This window comes from Hyperolius riggenbachi, chromosome 8 (genome assembly GCF_040937935.1).
Source record: "Hyperolius riggenbachi isolate aHypRig1 chromosome 8, aHypRig1.pri, whole genome shotgun sequence".
Lineage (NCBI taxonomy): Eukaryota > Metazoa > Chordata > Amphibia > Anura > Hyperoliidae > Hyperolius > Hyperolius riggenbachi.
The window spans coordinates 76,609,043-76,624,369 of record NC_090653.1 but is presented as its reverse complement, the minus strand read 5'-3'; the positions used below and the strand labels follow the sequence as shown (position 1 = coordinate 76,624,369).

At 43.6% G+C, this 15,327-nt stretch overlaps 1 protein-coding gene across 2 annotated transcripts in view; it reads left to right on the top strand.

Annotated features, from left to right (window-relative positions):
• Positions 1-6,774: 6,774 nt before the first annotated feature.
• Positions 6,775-15,327, top strand: part of LOC137528210 (C5a anaphylatoxin chemotactic receptor 1-like) — a 45,897-nt gene continuing 37,344 nt past the window's right edge. For both annotated transcript variants that reach the window (XM_068249477.1, XM_068249478.1), the window contains exon 1: positions 6,775-6,896. The gene's annotated coding sequence lies outside the window, so the exon portion shown is untranslated. The remainder of the gene's footprint in view (positions 6,897-15,327) is intronic.

Here is a 15,327-nt window from a genome sequence, read left to right as displayed (position 1 = left end):
GGACGCTTGCTGGAGGCTCGGTGAGGTAACCGTTAAGCAAGCGTTCGCGTCCTCTGTTTCATGTTTTTCTGTCGATGGTTAGTTAGGCGTGCTTGTCTCTATTGTGCTTATCACGTGGAGACCGCGCATAACCGCGTGCACTGTTGCGAATGAGTGCGGTGTTCGCGGTTAGCTAGTGTTTGTTATTTTCCGTATCTCCTCATTGTGTTATTTGCTGTGCCTTTGCTAACCTCGTATTCTGTCCTGATCTGCCTTGTGTCACGTCTGGCGATCGCACCTCTCGCGATCGCGTTCCTGTTTCATATCTGCTGTTGTGTGTGCACTGTCGCGGGGTGGCGACTAGGTTGGCGCACACACATACAACCTGTCCCTTTGCTCGTCTCATTCGCAATCGCCTCTCTTGCGATTGCGTTCTGCGCTTCGTACAATTCCTGTCTGGCATTTGTGGAGGTACAGAGGATTGGTTCCTCTGCACTCCCCAGCACCATCTGCCGACAGGAATTTTCCCTCTACGGGTGCGTAGCACCTTTTGCTGGGTGCCTGCAAATATACGCTTGTGGAGGATTTCCGCCGTATCAGCGCACGCGTTGTGCGCTGATCACGGAGAAAGTTCCACAATCCTTACACAATCATTTAAATTGCAGAGCAGAGGGGCGGCAGCGAGGGGCGGAGTATAGTGAAGTCACGCTGGGCTGTGGGAGCAGTAATGATTTATACGCTGCTGCGGTGGAGGATGACATAGCCCGCACGTTGTGCAGGAGCATGCGCAGTACCAACAGAGCTGCACAATCTGCGACACAGACAGGGAGCAGTGCAGACTGCAGACAGGCCAGGGATCAGAGCAGAGAGCGACACAGACACAGACAGGGAGCAGTGCAGACTGCAGACAGGCCAGGGATCGAAGCAGAGAGCAAAACAGACACAGACAGGGAGCAGTGCAGACTGCAGACAGGCCAGGGATCAGAGCAGAGAGCGAAACAGACACAGACAGGGAGCAGTGCAGTCTGCAGACAGGCCAGAGATCAGAGCAGAGAGTGACACAGACACACGTCTGGAGGCCGATCGTCCTCTTTTTTGGAAATGAAAATATGGCCACCTTACAGTCCCCAGACCTAAATATAATTAGAAATCTGTGGTGTGAGTTAAAGACAGCTGTCCATGCTCGGAAGCCATCAAACCTGAATGAACTAGAGATGTTTTATAAAGAGGAATGGTTCAAAATACCTTCAACCAGAATACAGACTCTCATTGGAACCTACAGGAAGTGTTTAGAGGCTGTAATTTCTGCAAAAGGAGGATCTACTAAATATTGATTTCATTTCTTTTTTTGTGGTGGCCAAACGTATGCACCTGACTAAATTTGTTTAAACAATTATTGCGCACTTTCTGTAAATGCAATAAACTTAATTTCACTTCTCAAATATCCCTGTGTGTGTCTCCTATATGATATAGTTAACTGACATTTTTTATCGTAACAACCAACGTCTTATATTGGCGAATGGGAAGAAACCTTCCCAAAGCCAATTGTACTGCCCCACAGTATGAATGAGCTCTGCCAAAGCCGATGGCAGAGCTCATTCAAAGTAAATTACAGCAGCAGCCATAAATGTGCGGCGGGCGCGCGATCGCGCGCTGTCACGTGAGCGCGCGCGCACCCTGAAGGTCCCTCCGCAATTGGCGAATGGAAAGAAACCTTTTCAAAGCCAATTGTACTGCCCCACAGTATGAATGAGCTCTGCCAAAGCCGATGGCAGAGCTCATTTAATGTAAACATTACAATAAATGCACTTTTATGTGCGGCTGGCGCGCTATCGCGCGCGTTCACGTGCGCATGCGCGCCCCCGGCCTCTAAAGTCAAACATTGGCAAGTGGGAAGAGACCTTCCCATAGCCAATCATAGCCCCCCTTATAATGAATGAGCTCTGCCAAAAGCCAATGGCAGAGTTCATTCATTAGAAATGTTTATAAACAATGTATCTGTAGTGAAGCAGATACAGTTTCTTTGAGATCACTCATGAGAGGGATCTCAGAGAACTGCATCTGCTCACTGTGAGTGTTCTGACAAACAGCATTTTTATTAAAATTACTACATTTATTAACCCCTGCCAGCCCTGATTAACCCCTGCCTCCCTTTGACTCCCTTCTCCCACCTGTCATTTTTTGGCGAATTGGCGAATGGAAAGAAACCTTTTCAAAGCCAATTGTACTGCCCCACAGTATGAATGAGCTCTGCCAAAGCCGATGGCAGAGCTCATTTAATGTAAACATTACAATAAATGCACTTTTATGTGCGGCTGGCGCGCTATCGCGCGCGTTCACGTGCGCATGCGCGCCCCCGGCCTCTAAAGTCAAACATTGGCAAGTGGGAAGAGACCTTCCCATAGCCAATCATAGCCCCCCTTATAATGAATGAGCTCTGCCAAAAGCCAATGGCAGAGTTCATTCATTAGAAATGTTTATAAACAATGTATCTGTAGTGAAGCAGATACAGTTTCTTTGAGATCACTCATGAGAGGGATCTCAGAGAACTGCATCTGCTCACTGTGAGTGTTCTGACAAACAGCATTTTTATTAAAATTACTACATTTATTAACCCCTGCCAGCCCTGATTAACCCCTGCCTCCCTTTGACTCCCTTCTCCCACCTGTCATTTTTTTTTTTTTACATTTAGGCACTTTTTTTTGCCAATCAGGCACTTCCCCCTATACAGTAATATATATATTTATACCACAGACATACATCTGTGGGATATAACTGTGGTACTTAAAAAAATAATAATAATTTGACCCCTGACCTACCTAGCCACTACGCCACTATAGCCACTATCACCTACCTGACCTGCCTAGCCACTACGCCACTATAGCCACTATCACCATATTGGCTATTTGGGAGCAAGGGGGCAAGATGGCGAAGAGGCTCTATTCCGCACAGGAGGTGGCCGACATAATGCAGCAGGACAGCAGCAGCAGCAGCGAAGAGGAGGAGTTGGAGGAGTCAGACGCTGACTGGATACCCGACTCAGAGTCGTCTTTCTGTACAGAAAGTGACTCAGATACTGATTCTGCTGGGCCGTCAACCGCTCAGCAACCTAGGAGAGAGGGGGAGATGAGGGCCACTAGTGACAGCGACTCAGCATCGGAAGAGGGATCACCTGTGGCTACTACCAGCAGTGACAATGCCAGAGGTCAGAGGGCTGCCAGGCCAAGGCAGAGCATGCCAGCGAGGGTAGCACGCCAGGGAAGACAACAACCGCTACCCTATAAACTACTCCACCCACAGTGGTCACCACCCAATATGGAGGCCCCTAATCTCCCTCCCTTCACAGCCAGGAGTGGCATACAAGTGGACACTAGCGCCATGCAGCCAACTGATTTTTTTTATTTGTTTTTCCCGGAAAATTTTCTGCAGCATGTTTGCGAGCAGACAAACATCTATGCCCTCCAATCTATAGCAAAAAAGCCCACCTCAACACTAGCGGCACATTGGACCCCTACAACACCCCCTGAGTTCAAGGTTTTTTTGGGCTTGATTTTTAACATGGCCCTTTGCCCAAGACCACAACAACAAATGTATTGGTCAAGAGATCCAATTGACAGCATGCCCATTTTCTCTGCCACCATGACGAGATGCCGCTTTCAATTGCTGATGTCTTGCATGCATTTCAACAACAATGCACATCAACTCGCCCGTGACAACCCAGCCCACGATCGATTGTTTAAATTGCGGCCCCTCCTTGACCACCTAAATAAAACATTTTCTGAAGTATATACCCCAGAACAGAACATAGCCGTTGACGAGTCCCTAGTCCCTTTCCATGGCAGACTTTCTTTCAAACAGTACATTCCAAGCAAAAGATCCCGGTATGGCATAAAGGTCTACAGACTGTGCGAAAGTGGGAGTGGGTACACTTACAAATTTACCATCTATGAAGGAAAAGACAGTTTGATAGAGCCTGCTGTATGCCCTCCCTACATGAGCACAAGTGAGAGGATTGTCCTGGACTTAATCCACCCTTTACTCCACCAGGGCTACCACTTGTATGTGGACAATTTCTATACAAGTGTCCCACTTTTCAAATTTTTGTTTTCTGCCCAGACTCCAGCATGTGGCACAGTTAGATCTAACAGGAAGGGCTTGCCACCACAAGTTGTCAGCAAAAAGCTGAAGAAAGGAGAGATCGTCAGCCAACGGAGTGACGAGCTGTTTGCCCTCAAATTTAGAGACAAGAGGGATGTATTCGTCCTGACCACCATCCACTCCGAGGCCACAACAACCGTCAGGTCTCGTAGTCGTAGAGAGAACATAATAAAACCTGTGGCCATTGTTGCATACAATAAATCTATGGGGGCAGTAGACCTGGCCGACCAGATGCTGGCACCGTACAGGATGGATAGAAAGAGTAAGACCTGGTACAAAAAGGTGGCATTACAATTGTTCCAGATCTGTCTCCAGAAGGCCTTTGTTCTCTATGAAAAATCCGGGCACAGGGACAGCTTCTTACAGTACCAGCGGAGAATTATACAGACATTGATCTACAAATCTGGACACCCTGCCCCAAACCCAGACCAACTTCAGTCCGAAAATGTCATAAGACTTCAGAGGAATCATTTTCTTGCCCTAATCCCCCCGACTGCATCAAAGAAATTCCCCCCAAAAAGGTGCAAAATTTGCCGGAGAAGTGGAGTTAGAAGGGAAACGCGGTACCACTGTCCGAAATGCCCATCAAAAGCAGGATTGTGCCTCAATCCCTGCTTTGAAATATACCACACAGCTGTAAATTATTAGTTTTTTTTTTTTTTGTTCTTATTCTTTCTTTCACTGCCCACATTTTTATTTTACCACTGGACTTTAATATCACCTTCCGGATCTGAGCTCTGGCATGGCTAGCCACTCTTTACAATTTGACCACCTGGCATAACAACTACCCTCTGACCTCTGGCATGGATTCCGGACCACCCGTTGACCTCTGGTATGGATGCTGAACCACCCTTTGCCCTTTGGCATGGATGCCAAATAACCACCTGACTGCTGGCATGGATGCCAAACAACCCTCTGACTTCTGGCGTGGATGTAAAACCACCCTCTGACCTCTGGCATAGATGCCAAAGAACCCTTTGACTTCTGGCATGGATGTCGAACCACCCTCCCGGCATGGATGTCGAACCACCCTCTGGCATGACTGCTGAACACCTTTCTACAGCTTCTAAAATGGTGAGTACTAATTGTGTTTATGTTTGGAAACTTTTCTGTATTCTTATTTAGTATGAGAGGTTGCCTACACAATCTGTTCATAGTATTCACAATCAGCCCTCATACTATATGGTTGTGGTAAAAAAAAAGATTGACACTTTGGTAAAAAAGCGACCTTGAGTAAGTCATTGGTGCTACTTGTGTGCCAAAAAAGCTATCTGATTATGTATGTGGTATATCATTTTTACTGTGACAAGTGTGAGAATAGAATTTGTGGTGTTTGAGGGCTGAGGCCCTATGTCATATGAATTTTTATAAGTGCCAAAGTGGAAAAAACGCAAACAAATACAATTTTCAAAGTTATGGTGCAATTTCAGCAAAACCACATAAGTTCAAATGTTACAAAATATGTATATCTGTATAGGCCGGGGTCTCTAGTTTTCAGAATGGTAACATTTATGGCTTTCCTTGATTGTTCAGACGCTCCATGGGCTTTGCAAAGAAAGAGTGACTGTATTACTTTTGATGCAAAAAATGGCCTTGAAAAATCCATTGGCGCTACTTGTGGTTAACAGTGTGCTGTATGCCCAATAAGCTATCTGATTATGTATATAGGGTATCATTTTAACCGTGACAAGTGAGAGAATAGATTTTGTGGTGTTTGACAACTGAGGGCTAAGTCATGTGATTTTTTTTACCAGAAAACTGAATGAAAAGCAATAAAACTGTTATTTTCATATACTCTGTACCCCCAAATAAATACTTGTAAAAATACCCAAAAGTGACACTATTGAAAAGAGAATACATAAATAGTTACCCTAGGGACTTAGCTTTTAAAATATGTATGCCATGAGAGTGGATTACTGTTGATCATGAAGATAAGGGCTTTTAATTACTGATAGAGTACAATGAGAAAACAAAAAACACAAACCAGAAAAAATACTCCTTTATTCCCAACTAATACCGTATATTATCGCCATACATTGTACTAGGAACATTATTTAAATGTTGAGATAACCAGGACAAATTAGCAAATACAATGTGTGGGTTTTACCTATGGTAACATTGTTTATTTGAAAACTATAATGGATGGAAATAGAGAAATAGTGTATTTTTTCTTTTTTTTTCTCATTTTTCCCTTTAAAATGCACAGATAATAACATAATTACTAAAAGCAAATGTCACCCTCACAAAGCATAATCTGTGGCAAAAAAAACAAGATATAGATCATTTACATCTGATGAGTAGCAGTAAAGTTATTGGTGAATGAATGGGAGGAGCGCTGAAATGTGAAAATTGCTCTGGTTTTTAAGCAAAAAACCCTGTGGCGCTGAAGGGGTTAAATACATACAGGGTGCATTTGTTATGTTTTCCTTGTGTACTGTGCAAGAGTTCAGGTCCACTTTAACTCCTACCTCTGGTGCTCATCACATTCCCTTATCTTCCCACAGCACTTCCCTCAGCAGTCACAGCAACCATCTCTCTAACCCCCTCCTCATTGGCTGCACGCTGGTTTCAGCCCATTCCTCAAGCTACTTTTTTCTTCTGTATACTTTGGCAAATAGCAGCAGATGAAATGTAAACACAGTGGATTAAGAACCTTCCTCTAAAACTAACTCCCAAACTCTGGTGTACAGAAGACCATACTAGGAAGAGAGATATTTATCCTTCAGCTGGAAAGCTAACACTGCGCACTCTCTTGCTTGGTGAGTATTTTGACTTGTACCGTTTACATGTCATGATGACAGTTTAAACTCTCTAGTTTATATTTGCTGCTATTCGCTGCCAAAATTCACTGTTATTTATAAAGGCACTTGTTGAATTCTTTAGAGCATCATCATTCATGGATGATAAATAGTCTAATCTGATGCCTAGCACATCTAACATTCACTGCTGCGAAAACAGACCCCCCGAATGTTATTTTTTTTTATTTTTTATGTCTTTAGGTGGTCAGTAAATGGGAATCAGAATAAATGTTTTTTTCTGGGGAATTTACATATGGATGTAATGGTACCCATACACGGTACAATAAAAACATTTGATTTTCCCATTTATTCAAACAAAAAGATCAAATCGAAGGAAAGTCAAAAATAATCTTTTATTCGATCAAGAAAAAAAGATGTATTACCTCATTTTTTTTTTTTTTTTTTTTTATAAAAATTCGATTGGACATGTTGGAAAATCTTTCTATTCGACCTAATAGACTTATCAAACAAAATGATCTAATCTAAAAAAATATATATTTTTGTTTTCAATTTTCCCATGTATTTGACCAAAATGATCTAACCGAATGAAAGTTGAAAAGAATATTTTTTTCGATCAAAGAAAAACGAACGATGATCCCATCGTTTCAATAAAAATCTGATCAGAAGTTGGAAAAGTCTTTAGGGCCCGTTTCCACTATTGCGTTGGGGAATCGCTGGCAAATCACCGGAGGCGAAATCGCATGCGGGTGCGATTCCGCATGCGTTTTTTGCCGCGATTTCGCATGCGATTTCGCATAGGTTAGGGTAATGCGATTTTAACCATGTCACTGCCTGTGTGAATTAACATGGGTACCTATGCGAAATCGCATGCGAAATCGCGGCAAAAAACGCATGGGGAAAACGCATGCGATTTCCCTATTAAATACATTGCGTGCGATTCGCCTGCATTCCACACGCAGGCAAATTCTGAGGGCCCTACCATGCAGATTTTTTCTGCACAGAAAAACGTACAGAAAAACGCACAAGTGGAAACAGTCCCATCCACTTGTACTGGCTGTGCGAATCCGCATGTGGGCAACGCATGCGTATTCGCGATAGTGGAAACTGGCCCTTATATTCAATCTAATAAAATAATCAAATTAAATTATCTAGTCGGAAAAAAATGAAAACGTTGTACCATGTATGGACACCTTGAGGCCTCAATCACATTGTCTGCTTTTTGAAAACGCAGATAAAAGCATCAAAATTCACAGAGAAAAACGCACATGTTGGTACAAGTTTTCACCTTACGCTTGAATGCGCTTTGTACATTATGAATGTGTAGGTAATAAAGATGTGTTTGTATTTTTCTTTCACATCTTTATATAAAGCTTGGCCCTTGTCATACAGTTTGGGGTGCTCCGGCACCTTCACTATGAGCTCCTCAGTCGAAAAGCTCTTCCTAGGCACCTCCATTTATTCTGTGGGGAGGAAACAATAGGGAAAGAAACACAGGGGTTAGTGGGTGAGGCAGTGTGCCTTGTCTGGGTGAGGCTTGTTTGAACAGGTTTGTTTTCAGAGTACTGTATGTTTGAAGGTTTCCAGACTCGGGGCATGAAGAACCGGCTGAGGGTGAGCGTTCCAAAGGAAAGGGTCAGCCCATGAGAAGTCCTGAATGCGAGAGTGAGAGGAGTTGACTAGGCTAGAGGACAAAAGGGTCTCCTGTGAGGAACGGAGGAACCAGGCGGGGAGATATCTGGAGACTAACGAGGAAATATATGGGGGTGATGGGGGTTGTATGCAAGATTTGTATGCAAGTACATAATGCCGGAAACCACCAATATATCCAGCTAAACGCGCCTCCAAAGCGCATGCAAAAGCACAACACCTTGCCCTTTTGCTAAGCATCAATAGACTTGTATTGGCATGCGTTTGCGTGCACTGCTTTCAGAAATGCATGTAAAAAGCGTGCCTCCTCCCCTATAAGCAGAGTAGTGTCAGTGATGGTACTTCAATAAGAGTCTCACCTTCACCAGAGCTGGGTGTCCCATCTGATCTATCCTCTACAGATGCCGTTCACTCTCCACTATCGTGTTTCCCCGAAAATAAGACTCTGTCTTATATTAATTTTGCTTCAGGCCTGTAGAACTCACATTATACTGCTGCTCACCTGTATCCAGGCTTTGCATTGAGCGTAACTTGCTGGTGTTATGTGGGCTGCTCTTAGGGCTTACATTCGGAGGATGTCTTATATTTCAAGCATGCTAGGAATTCCTGCTAGGTCTTATTCTCAGGGGATGTCTTACTTTAGGGGAAACACAGTACCTGGTTTTGTAATCACGGTATGCCCCCCATTTATTCCTGTGATGTGCAGAAGACCAAGGCAGGAAAACAGCGCACAGCTGTTGTGGAGGATGGATCAGACGGGAGACCCCTGTGCTGGAGCAGATAAGACTCTTCTTAAAGTACCACAGCTGCTGCTACTTTGCTTAAAGGTGAGCTCAGAAGGAGGCCACTAGACCAGCAGGGAAGTGATATGGGGATAAAAGGTCCACTAGAGTAGACTACCAGGGAATGATATTGGGGATAGGGGATGTACTACACTACAGTGAAGCTATACAGGGATGGGGAGGCCAATAGACCACCAGGGTCTACTGTAAGGGGAGGAGGGACCACTAGACAACCAGTGAAGCTATACAGGGATGGGGGGCCAATAGACCACCAGGGAATACTGTCATGGATATGGCCAGTTTTTTAATGCGACATGCGACACGCTTCACACACCGTACTTTCCTTCCTTTGTTGGTGCCCTGGATCTTTACAGATCCTTGGTGTCCCTGAGTCTTACCATAATTACCTGTCTAGTTCCTTCAAGCCCAGCGTGTAATATAGAATTTACTCTTTCCACCCCTCCCCAGTGTCCTTATAAAAAAAGTTAAACAAAATGAGTGAAATAGCAAGAAATGGTTTTCCTTGGAACCTTTACATTCTATGTTCATAATATATGAATATCTACTACAACATCATGTTATATCCTATGTTGAGCCAACCATTGCTTATGAGGTCCTACACAAATCCATGGAGAAGGTAATGCTCAACAACATATACAGTATAAATCTATGTCTTATGCAACATATTTCAGTACAGTCACAATCAATGATCTATCAGGTCTCACATGTCAATGTTTATTTTTTGCATTGAAGCATACATTGTAGTCTTATTTTGCATGAATTTGTAGTTTAACATTTCAGTTTTCAGAGTGTCTTCCTTAAAATTAGAAGCCTAGTATGCAGTAACTTTATCTACTGTTGTTACATGCCAGCCCTCAAAACCACATGGACATTGTTAGCATAGATAAGATACAACTTCTAATGAAAAGCAAAACAATGTTTCCATTGCAATGCGTGTTACAATGGAAAAGCAACGTTTCATTTGAACCCTAGAATCTTAAGGCGCGTACACACGCCGTATTTTAGCAAACGACGGGCCGGTCAAACCTTCCCGCGGAGAGGTCGTTCTGCCAGCAGTAGGACGGGAGTACGGGCTGTCGGCAGACTAATAAGACTAATACGTTTTTGAGCAAAAACAGTCTTATCAGTCTGCCGACAGCCTGTACTCACGTCCTACTTTCGGCAGAACGACCGCTCCAAGGAAGGGTCTGACGGACCTGTAGTTTGCTAAAATGCGGCGTGTGTACGCGCCTTTAAGGTGATGCTTTGTTAAAATATGCGCATATGCAACAGACTTTAAGCCACCAACCTGTTTGGTTGTTCAAGAGAAGGATATTTGTAGTTTATGTACTGCTTTGTTGGTGCTTTACCATACAGCAACCGGTTGTACTGTAATGCACCCCCTGCACTGTGAACGTCGCATAGGTGGTGCGTTGCAGTGCGACAAGCCATGATACAGAGTGGCCGTTATCCCACACTGTAATGCACCACTGTGAACGGGGCTTAAATGCAAGGGCCAGGGCGAGGCAGAGGCGAGAGAGGCTCCAGCAGTGTAGGAGGGGGCACACAACTCACTCAGCTATCATTCCCCTATTGTGTTTGAAGAAGAGAGAAATATGAGAAAGGGATACATGGCAGTGACTGTAATCCAGATAACTAGAGATTAAAGGGTTGGGGGGGCTCTGGGGTGCCTCTTATGCTGGAAATTCACCATACCTTTTTAACCACCGATAGGTGGGCTCGATAGATACTTTCTGACATGTCCGATAATCCTTCCTTCCTATCATTTTTTGGCTCGATTTCCATAGAAGTAAATAGAAAAAGATAAGAAAAATTAGTGGAAGATAAGAGAATCCAGCGCAGAATCGAGCGGAAAAAACGATTGGGTGGAAAATCGAGCGGAAAAAACGTATTGTGTGTGCCCAGCATAAGTCTAATCGCAATCAGTGTGTGAAGGCTGGGGAGGGAGGGATGGAGGGGCGCACTCTGGTGTCTCAGCCTTGGGTGCTGGAAGACCTTGTCTTGGCACTGCTTAAATGTATTAGACAGAAAGCAATGGCTAGCTTGTGTGTCTTTGCTTGAGCATAACATTACTTCTAAGCTGGCTTTTGTGTGTTTTCATGCAGCCAGGAACATAATAGTCACAGTGAGTGCAGTTACTTAAAGTAGGGACAGCAACCTGGCTTTGATGAAGTAAACTTCATGTCATTGCTATCTGTACTTTGTTGGTGTTATCTGCTTGTCATTGGTATTATTTGCATATCATTGTAACTTGTCTACTTTGGCAATATCTGCCTGTTATTATTATTATGAACGTTAAGTTTTATCCCCTAAAGGAGGGAAAATATTTGTAATTTGTTATTATTATACGTACTGTATATCACTGCTATATCACTGTGTCTGTCTGTGTATGTATTACCTGCATATCATTGCAAAGTGCCTGAATAAACTCTTGCTTTTTACCTAATAATGTTCGTTTAGTCAGGTATTTATTTTCGTCTTTTAAATTTAATAGATACTCGAGGTGACATGTGGCATAAAGAGATAGACATGTGTATGTACAGTGCCTAGCACAGAAATAAATATGCTGTGTTCCTTTTTTTTCTTTCTCTGCCTGAAAGAGTTAAAAATCAGGAAGTGACTACAGTGTGACCCTCACTGATAAGAAATTCCAACTATAAAACACTGTTCTAGCAGAAAATGGCTTCTGAGAGCAGGAAAGAGATAAAAAAGGGTCAATAGTTCATAGATTTTAGCTCTTGCATACTTCAATGAATGTGTCATTGAGCAAAAACAATAAAACAGTTAAAACTTGAAAAGTCGATTTAAACAAAATAAAACTGTGGAATATTTTAAAAAGTAATTTGTAGGAGAAGGCAGATAGATACAATTGTTTATTTCATTAGTTTATTTTCACCTTGGGTGTCCTTCAAAGGACACCTGAAGTGAAAGGGATTTGGAGGCTGCCATATTTATTTCCAGTTGCCTGGCCTCCTGTTGATCTTTCATGCTGCAGTAGTGTTTGAATCACACAGCTGAAAAACTACATTGCATGTTTATTGTTGCCGTGCAACTATACAGTGAAACATACAGTGTAATGAAAGTATGCCTCACTGCCACTGTAAACACGCACGTTACCCTGTAAACCCACTGCATGCAGCACATTATCCTGATGTAACCCCTCACATTGCACCCAATCGGTGTGATAGCTCCATAGGAATATCATTACATCGTGTTGTGATGCAATGATATTGTCTGTTAGGAAGTATCACAATGGACATTGGCCTCAATTCACTAAGATCATGCTGGAGATAGTAAGGCAAGAGAAAACTTACCACCACACATCGATCTTGTTGGGAGACTGGTAGACGGCGAAACCGCCGTCTTTTATTGCTGTATAGCGCTGCGATCTACTGCAGCGCTGTACTGGGGACAGCCGTGTGGGGTTTGGGGATCACTTGTGTGCTGAATTGTGCGGCCCTGCAGCGAGGCCTTAAAGCGGCAGTGGCCCATTTACAGAAAATGGCCGTGTCTTTAGGGGGTTTAACACTGCGGTCCTCAAGTGGTTAAAGAAACTCAGAGATGAGTCATACTGCCGTTTTTTACTTACCCGGGGCTTCCTACAGCCCTATAAGCATGGCTGTGTCCCTCGCCTTCCTCTCGCAGTCAACCCTCGGGACGCGGCACAGTTGGGCTCAATCTGACTGGGTGACGTCAGTCGGGGCCTTCTGTGCTTGCGCAGAACGCCCCCCGCTGACGTCACTGAGCCGCTTACCAGAGAACATAGCGTCTTAGCAGAGGCGCTAAGGAGGAAGGCGAGGGACACATCCATGCTTATGGGGCTGGAGGAAGCCCTGGGTAAGTAAAAAAAATGGCAGTATGACTCATCTCTGAGTCTATTTAAGTTACCTTCTCTGTAGTTATTTTCACATGCAGTCATTAACAGCCTGTCTTTAACTTTAGAATTTGGTAGTTATTTTAAAGGGTACCCGAAGTGACATGTGACATGATGAGATAGACATGTGTATGTACAGTGCCTAGCACACAAATAACTATGCTGTGTTCCTTTTTTTCTTTCTCTGCCTGAAAGAGTTAAATATCAAGTATGCAAGTGGCTGACTCAGTCTTGACTCAGACAAGAAGTGACTACAGTGTGACCCTCACTGATAAGAAATTCCCCTTTTTTTATCTCTTTCTTGCTCTCAGAATCCATTTTCTGCTTGGAAAGTGTTTTATAGTTAGAATTTCTTATCAGTGAGGGTCACACTGTAGTCATTTCCTGTCTGAGTCAGGATTGAGTCACCCACTTACATACCTGATATTTAACTCTTTCAGACATAGAAAGAAAAAAAGGAAGACAGCATCGTTATTTGTGTGCTAGGCACTGTACATACACATGTCTATCTCATCATGTCACATGTCACTTCGGGTATCTTTTAAGGATTGAAATGTTAACTTTAGAGATCTCTTCTTAAAATACCACTATCGTAAAAAAAGTAGGCAGTTAAAATCTGACAGAACTGACAGGTTTTGGGGCAGTCCATCTCTTCATGGGGGATTCTCAGGATTTTCTTTGTTTTCAACAGCATTTCCTGAACAGCAGTTTTGCTGCCAAAATAGTAAGATACCAGCCAGCCTCCCTAATCACTTCCACACTATTTTGTCAGTTAGACTTTGCAACTGATTTTCAGGAAATGCTGTTGAAAACAAAGAAAACCCAGAGAATCCCCCATGAAGAGATAGACTGGCCCAAAACCTGTCGGTTCTGTCAGATTTTAACTGCCTACTTTTTTCACGATAGTGGTCCTTAAAGACAGAAGAGTTAAGTTTACTACATGCCTCATCATTATGGTGATAACTCTAGAAACAGCTCATAAATGTTATTAACTACCTGCTGACCGCTCCACACCAATTGGCGTGAATGTGGCAGCAGCCCCAGGACCACTCCACGCCGATTGGTGTGAGTGACTTTCTATGGGACTTGCAGGAAATCTCCGCTTTGATGACGGAGCTCCGCCTTCAGTCTCCCAGCAGAGACTGTTAGATGGCAAAACCCTGTACAGTGCTACAATCTAAGGCAGCGCTGTACTGGAAACAGCCGGATGACACGGCTGTCCCCTCTAGAGGCCGGGAAGTGATCTGCTATCATAGGCTGAAGCTATGACAGCTGATCACGCTGATTGGCTGGCAGGGGGAGGAGGGAGAGGTGATTTAAACAAAGAAAAAAAAATAGGCAAATTAAATAAAAAATAATCAAATAAATATTTATTTAAAAATAAATAAACAGTGGGGGAGCGATCAGACCCCACCAACAGAAAGCTCTGTTGGTGAGGAGAAAAGGGGGGGGGGGGGGGAATCACTTGTATGCTGAGTTGGCCCTGCAGAGAGGCCTTAAAGCTGCAGTGGCCCATTTAGTAAAAAATGGCCTGGTCACTAGGGGGGTTTAACACTGCGGTCCTCAAGTGGTTAAAGACAGGAGGTAAGCTTAGTGAATTGAGGCCAGGGTGGGAAAGGAGCCTTATGCCTGGTACACACAATGAGATTTTCTGCCAGATTTACTGTCAGATCGATTTTTTTTTTGACAGGTCAGATCTGATTTCTGATAGATTTTCTGATCAATTTCCTATCACATCTATGGAAAATCAATCGGAAATCAGATCAGACCTGTCGGAAATAAAGTAAATCTGACAGAAAATCTCACCGTGTGTACCTAGCTTGAGTAGCTGTTTTTTTCCTATAGCATGTGGAGCTTTGTGTCCTGAGGGGGAGTAAAGGTGGCCATACGTCAGGTGGCTGATCAACCATCCAATTCAATTATTACAATCGGAATCGGATAAAAATTGGTGCAACCAAGTGCATGCCTGTTTCGACATTGGTCACATTAATCGGTGAGACATTCTGACAGATGTCGGGCCGACTTGCTCGATCGGGTGCGCAGCGGTAACAGCGAGCGATATCGGGACAATCCATGTGCTGTTACCACAATGTGTATGTGTGTTTGT